The sequence below is a fragment of the Schistocerca piceifrons genome, chromosome 4 (assembly GCF_021461385.2).
Source record: "Schistocerca piceifrons isolate TAMUIC-IGC-003096 chromosome 4, iqSchPice1.1, whole genome shotgun sequence".
NCBI classification, from domain to species: domain Eukaryota; kingdom Metazoa; phylum Arthropoda; class Insecta; order Orthoptera; family Acrididae; genus Schistocerca; species Schistocerca piceifrons.
In genome coordinates, this window is record NC_060141.1 from 316,647,217 (window position 1) to 316,655,451 (window position 8,235).

Here is an 8,235-nt window from a genome sequence, read left to right on the forward strand (position 1 = left end):
CACAGCTGCAAAATACTAACGCGAATTCTTTACAGACGAATGGAAAAACTGGTAGAAGCTGACCTCGGGGAAGATCAGTTTGGATTTCGTAGAAATGTTGGAACACGTGAGGCAATACTAACCTTATGACTTATCTTAGAAGAAAGATTAAGAAATGGCAAACCTACGTTTCTAGCATTTGTAGACTTAGAGAAAGCTTTTGACAACGTTAACTGGAATACTCTCTTTCAAATTCTGAAGGTGGCAGGGGTAAAATACAGGGAGCAAAAGGCTATTTACAATTTGTACAGAAACCAGATGGCAGTTACAAGAGTCGAGGGGCATGAAAGGGAAGCAGTGGTTGGGAAAGGAGTGAGACAGGGTTGTAGCCTCTCCCCGATGTTATTCAATCTGTATATTGAGCAAGCAGTAAAGGAAACAAAAGAAAAATTCGGAGTAGGTATTAAAATTCATGGAGAAGAAGTAAAAACTTTGAGGTTCGCCGATGACATTGTAATTCTGTCAGAGACAGCAAAGGACTTGCAAGAGCAGTTGAATGGAATGGACAGTGTCTTGAAAGGAGGATATAAGATGAACATCAACAAAAGCAAAACGAGGATAATGGAATGTAGTCAAATTAAATCGGGTGATGCAGAGGGGATTAGATGAGGAAATGAGACACTTAAAGTAGTAAAGGAGTTTTGCTATTTAGGGAGTAAAATAACTGATGATGGTCGAAGTAGAGAGGACATAAAATGTAGACTGGCAATGGCAAGGAAATCGTTTCTGAAGAAGAGAAATTTGTTAACATCGAGTATAGATTTAAGTGTCAGGAAGTCGTTTCTGAAAATATTTGTATGGAATGTAGCCATGTATGGAAGTGAAACATGGACGATAACTAGTTTAGACAAGAAGAGAATAGAAGCTTTCGAAATGTGGTGCTACAGAAGAATGCTGAAGATAGGGTGGGTAGATCACATAACTAATGAGGAGGTATTGAATAGGATTGGGGAGAAGAGAAGTTTGTGGCACAACTTGACTAGAAGAAGGGATCGGTTGGTAGGACATGTTTTGAGGCATCAAGGGATCACAAATTTAGCATTGGAGGGCAGCGTGGAGGGTAAAAATCGTAGAGGGAGACCAAGAGATCACTACACTAAGCAGATTCAGAAGGATGTAGGTTGCAGTAGGTACTGGGAGATGAAGAAGCTTGCACAGGATAGAGTAGCATGGAGAGCTGCATCAAACCAGCCTTAGGACTGAAGACCACAACAACAACAACAACCTTACCGTTTACACATTTGACATATAACAAAAAATACAAATAAAACTTTTCCTTATCAACTAACAACATAAATTCTGGAATGCGACTTTCCAGCACCCTAAATCTAGTATTATTACACATATATAGAGCTTAGAGGGTATATAGCCCTTCTTCAATATATAAACGTTCTCATGTCTTTATATGGGTAAAGGCCCTTTACCTCTATTAGCGTGTGCTAATTTGTACGCTCCCGGGTAGGGATTTTAGTAATTGTGTATGGTCTGGTGTATAGTAATTGCCACTTATGGTTCAGTCTTCCAATTTTTGTGGATTTGGGATGTGTGCAAAGTAACGCCTTGTGTCCTATACAAAATTGTGTTGTACGTTTCAACTTTCTGTCATAAATTCCCTTCCTATATTTAGCCCAGATTTCAAGGTTAATTACTGCTTGTCATATTTTATTGTCCAATGATAACTCCAGTATTGGTACCTTGGACAAAGGTTTCTCCTACTTGCCTACTTGTTTGCAATTGAACATCAGCTAATTTGGCGTAAATCCAGTTGATGTATGGCGAATGTTGTGATATATTCAATCCACTTAGTATGTTTACAAGGTATATAGGTCCTTACAAACCTGTTGAATTCCTTAAACACCCTTTCTATGGGGGATGCTTTGGGATCAAATTTGGAAACTAAAATGTGTTTGATTTGGTTGGAATCTACAAACTCTTTCCATTTACTTCCAACAAAATATGAGGCATTATCTGTTAATGTGACTTCTGGTTTTTCTACTCTTGCAAAATAATCCTCTTTGATTCATCTTATAATTGAACTGGCTGTAATGTTCTGTACAAAACACAATTTTATATATTTGGTGAAAATATCATACAGATCTACTATATACCTTGCTGCCCCCTTAGTTTGGGATAGGGTCCAGCCACATCCAACTACACCTTTTCTAGAGGTTTTTTAGCCGCAGTGGGATGTAGCTCTATCTGTTTGGAGATGTTAGAATGTTTTGCTTTCTGGCAGACAATACACTTTCTTATCACATGTAGTACTCGTCGTCTAAGGTTGTGGAAATAACAATATTTATCTGTTTTCTCAGAGCATTTTGCAGCGCCATAATGGCCCCCAGTATTGTCTGTGTATAAGAAAAAAATATCTACATATTCCCCTGGCAAACACATGCACCACAGTTCTTTTACAGGATGGTTTCTATGGAACAGAACACCTTTTGGAATAGTGAAAAACCTTTTTAACTTTTCATTATCGTTTTGCGTAAGTTTCGCTCTTACCTTAACCCAGCGTGTATCTTTCTGCTGTAATTGCTCCATGTGGATATAGTGTGTTTGGAGTATTTTGTCTTCCATCAACATAGCTCGTATTTAACTTTCTTGTTCTAAAATTTCGCTGAGCATTGTGATAATCGATTAAGAGCATCAGGTATTATGTTCTGGTTTTCTTTTATGTACACTTCTTCAAAATTGAATTCTTGAAGATACATACGCCACCTGGCTATCTGTTGGTGTAGCAAATTACAAGTTAACAAAAACGATAGTGACTGATGGCCATGGTATACTTTTGTGTGTTTACCCCAAAGGAAATATTCAAACTTTTTAAAGGACCCAATTACAACCAAACCCTCCAACTCCAAACTGCATATGAACATTCAGCTTTGGATAAGGTGCGGCTGGGGATGCTAATTATTTTAGGGATGAGTTTCCCCTCTTCTTAAACGATCTGAAAAATGCATGCATTCAGACCTTGAGAGGATGCGTCAGTGCATAAACAAAAATCCTTCTTCATGTCAGGTTGACATAAAATATTAGCATTTAATAAGCATTTGATGTTCTTGAAATCGGTTTGACATTGTTCATCCCATAACCAAGGTCTCTTCTTCCTGAGAAGTCTGAGTAAAGCATTACTGTTCATAAGTTGGTTAGGGACGAATTTCCTGGATAATGAGAGTGGGCCTAAGTATGCCTCTAATTGCCTCTTGTTTTGAGGAACAGAACAGTTTCTAATAGCATCAAGTTTTTTAGGATGTGGCAGTATGCCTTCCAAAGAGATTATGTGTCCTAAAAATTTTACATTTTCTTGTCCGAAATAATTATTCTTGAGATTTGCTGTTACTCGATATTCGGAAAAGCAGTTAAATACTTGTTCAATTTATCTTAAGTGTTCTACCCAAGTGACTGTGGCAACTAAAAGGTCGTCCATGTATACTGTTACTTACTCAAAATTCGGGCCCTAGCACTTTGTCCTGCACTTACATTCAGTCCAAATGGTAATACTTGAAATTCTAAGCTTCTGCCCCTACATATGAATGTGGTATACATCCAACTTTCTTCATGTAGTTTTATTTGCCAATATGAGGACCAGAGATCGATTATAGTAAGAAGTTTAGCGTCATGGAATTTCATAAGCTGTTCCTCAAAATTGTCTGGACATTGTAATGGTACTTTGACTTCCGCGCCTCCGCCAATACAAAGATATAATTTACGATCGCGCACGCAGAAGAGCGCTGCGCCAGCGACCGATTTTTATAAGTAATTTTGCTCGTCTTTTTACTTATGCGTAGGTTTTTGTTTTTCAACAACTAATTGATTACCCTCTCTCTCTTGTATTCATACGAAAGACGTGTATTTTTCGGCACTGTGTTGAATGTGCTTTTGGGTGGAAATTAAAATTATATTACAAAGAAAGGTTGTTTCAATAGTGATTCGAGGTGGTTATTGCCAAATTTGTAAATTGATCATGACAGTGACAACTTGAAGAAGTTTTCAACAGACGGAGAAAAGTAAAAGACGGGTCGTCCTACAAGAGAAATTAGGACAGGAGAAATTATGAGGACAGCCATGAAGACTACATTGTAATTAATACTGCGTATCTAACAATATTATAAGGTAAATTTCAATTAGTTTCTGATGCTATTTCCGTACAGTCGCTTTTTGTAGTGTTGCCGACCCGGTCTGCCATGCACGGTCAAATTACAGCACAATCTCAATCAATAATACGAAGTCCACCTTATCCGTAACTGAAACCATCAAAATTCAAGACATCAATCAGATTTTATATTTTATATTTTTCACGGCAGAACCCCAAGGAAAAGGAAACACTACAACATGTCCAGACTGGTTCAATAATCTTATTAATGTTACGTGAATTGAGAACCAATTGCACCTTGGCATCTGGCTTACTCAAGGCTACAATAGGACTACAATAAGGGGAAAATGATGGTTGTATTATGCCCCATTCAAGTATCCTGTTAGTCTCTTTTCTTACTGCTTCCCTCTTTGTCCATGGTATAGCGTATGAAGTAGAACAAAAAGTTTCGTGAGGATATGCTTCCATTTTGTTCACAAAATCCTTAATGATACCTGGTCTTTTATCAAAAACATGTATATAAGCAAGTATCAGTTCCCTAAGTTTCGCTTGCTGTTCTTGAGACAAGCACTTTGATTCACTTACCTTCGGGTGCATTGTGTCGAGGTTTACCTCTTCTGCTGTCGACTGCTCATTATTGTTTGTATTGACAAACGTAACTATGGAATTTGCCAACTGAACCTCAAAGTCATGAGTAACTTCGGTTTTACATCTATTAGTACTTCCCCTGATTAGGTCTATTGCAAATAAACAGTTATTTGCTGTGTAATGAAATTGGCCCTTTCATGTACCAATTTGTACTTGGTATGTCCTAAATGCATCTGTACCGATTAAACAATCATTTATTAATTTCTCTATTACAAAAAAATAGGATTGTACAGAAAACTGTCCTAATTGGATGGGAATTAAGGCTTGTATTTTGACTCCTTTCATTTCTGACCAGTCGCAGTTTGTACCTTGCAGTTTTGCACTGGCAGTATGGGTAAGTCCCACGTTTCTACAGTTCTTGAAGGAATCCCTGTGGCATCAAATTAGTCGTAGTACCTGTGTCAAGCACAATGGGTACATCAAGGTCAAATATTTTGGCCTTAACAGCTTGTACGTTGCCCTGTATCAAGTTTTCCTCTGTACCCTTACTACTTTGATACAGTTCATCTTTCACATCACTTCGATGATCGTATCTGATAAAGCAAGTGTCGATCAAGCTCTTGCCCACACTCTCCTCCAAGGTCACAGAACAGGGGCTTCCCGTGACCAGTTCAAGTTTTCTGGCGTTACGGTGACATCAGTCTCTGGGTTAAGCGTAACTTCTACTGTATCGACTTTTGGTATGTCCATTAGAACCCTGTGAGGTTCCCGACTGAAATTCTCTTTGTCTTTACGCATTATTTGGCATATGTGCATTACTTTGCTGGCCGAATTCCGCTGTCTGTGGATTATCCGGCAGTCTGGTATTGTTTTGTGTTTGCCAAGCGATCGGCTGATTATTACCGGTAGCTTGTATCAATACATACTGTACAGGCTGGCCATACGCTACTTGCCTGTTGTAATTGTTTTTATTAAATTTTTGCCCATTTCTTTTTGTTCTACCCTTTCTCCATTGCCATTGTGATAACCATTACCATTATCGTAGGTCTGTGTGGGGTAAGGTTGCCGTCCATGTAGTACTACGAATCTGTTGTTCACTTGTTGGTCCATGAATCTCTATGGCAATATCTGTGTATTAACAGGCTTGGATTCTATTGGTCTCTCTTCGTATATTAAATCTATTGAGTCCAGTACAGATAGAAAGTATTCAGTGTTGTGTTCCAGAATGGTAATGAGTTTTTCCCTAATGTGGGCAGGAGGACTTCTTTTTAAAATTTTCAGCATCTCTACTTGAGATACTAGGTTCGTACAGTATATGGTTTTATTCAAATATTTTTCAAAATAGGCCCTTAAACTTCCATTTTTACTATTGAATGGAGTTGGGTTGAATATTTCACATCTAAGTCTCTCTCGTATGGTGTCAGACCAATATTTATCCAGAAGGCTCTCTCAAATTGTTCATAGTAGTGGCAACGTTCCGCCATGTCCATAGGCCATAGCAGAACGTCACCCTGTGTGAATCCAATAACAAATCTAATTTTCCAGGCTTCAGTACAAATACCAAAGACCCCCGGGGTTTGTTCTTTTTGCTTCAGAGGCAAATACCAGAAATTGTCGATGCCTAAGTAATCCCTCATCTTCAAGTAATTTTGACAAACATGCTGTGCTGTCAGTGACAGTTGTGTTTGTGTTTGCTTGTGGTGTAGCACATGGCATTAGCACTTGCTCGACAGTTACAGCTGCCGGCAAGTGTTACTGCATTCTGCAACCTTCGCAGTTTTCCTTCGATGGGTAGCCACATATTGTGGGTAACCAGCGGATGTATCTAACTTCCCTAAAAGCATGGGTTTGTTTTCTGTCAAATGTTGGTTTGGAATGTCAGTTGTTTTAGCAATACTGCATCGTATCCTTTCCTGTGCTTCCTTTAAACTTGTTTTAGCTAGAAACTGACTTTCTTTCTCTTTTAGAGCTTCTTCTAATGTATCTACACAAATTTTGCACTCTGACACTGGCTTTTCAGCAAGAGTGCTACCCTTATCCAGTATCCCAGTTTCAGCTTTTTCAGTTATTTCCTTTACATCTGCACATATCTTATCCATCCATGACCACAACGTATCAGCAAACTCTTCCCTACAAAGGTTTCAAGGCATGCATACTGGATGGTGTGCTCACCCCTGTCCCATATGCAAGATGCCTCTGTGCACTGAATCAATACCTGTATATTTAATAGGATCGTCACATGTGCTCGATGCTGGCACGCAGACGGTATTTGTTTTCAATATATGGGAGGAGAGAAATGCGGTAAAAATCTTATCGCGTTCTCTATCGGATGAAGTTAGTGAAGCTTTTATAGTTCGTAATTTTTCTCTGTTGGATGGTACAGAATAACGATGATAGCATGTTGGGATGATAGACGTGAATGGGCCCTGAGGGATGCGGATCTGCTTCGGCCTGCAGTGTCAGTATGTAGTTTGGGGACGCACCACAATGCAGTAGCAAAGTCCTCGTCCTTCTCCCAGTTCTCATACTGTCTTTCCTACTACCTCGTGTTGCAGGAGGGGGCTTCATTGGCGCTGACCCTACACATTGTACACTGTCAGCAGAGCTACGACAACATGTTCCCATTTCCACTGAATGGTCAAACATGGTCCTGTCGCACTAACTCAGGTCATCCTGATTCTACACAGGTTGCAGAAGGTGGTAGATACAGCTCTCTCTGACTTCTGCTCACTTCCAACTTAAACTGGAACGACCACATCTGCAAAGCTGCAGAAATGGCAGGAGTTGCAAGAGGCATAAGAAAGTGTAGCACTATAGATCTGAAAAGCATACCATCTACTGTTTGTGATCCTTCTCAATCAATGATCGCCTGTAACTCAGTGGATGTATCACCACACCTCTGACGTGGCATTGAGACAGAAAGCATTACAAATACTGGAGAAATATCTACCAGTAGCATGAGGGAGTTTCAAATACTGGCTTCATACCACATTCCGATGCCGAATCACTTTCTATTTTCGGTAATTTTATTACTTGTAACCGCACAGTTAGTCTGATAATATACACTCCAGCAATCACCATCTATATTCAGTGTCTCGGTATTTGTCTGTAAAAACAACTTCATTTGGAGGTAATGCCATACCTCGATCTATATAATCAGTATAGCTTTTAACATGGATACTTGCGTGCACCTTTAGAACCAGGGCCGATTGTGGTAGTAATATGGTCGTGTTTTTAACATCTGGCGGTTTGTAAGGCGATTAGGCATCACTTTCTATGATACAGTGGTACCACTCAGAGGAAAAACTTATGACACATGTCCACCCATCATTGATTTTCGGTCAGCATTATTTCGTATCGCTGGCAATCAGTTATTGGTGAAGTATTATGCTTAGTTTTAGGGGATGCATGATGGGTTCGCCTTGGGCATCAGGCTTGTAAAGTATGTGTGTGTGTGTTCCGACATGTGCAAAGGAAATGACTATGCCCAGTTGTAAGGAAGGTATGGATTTGAT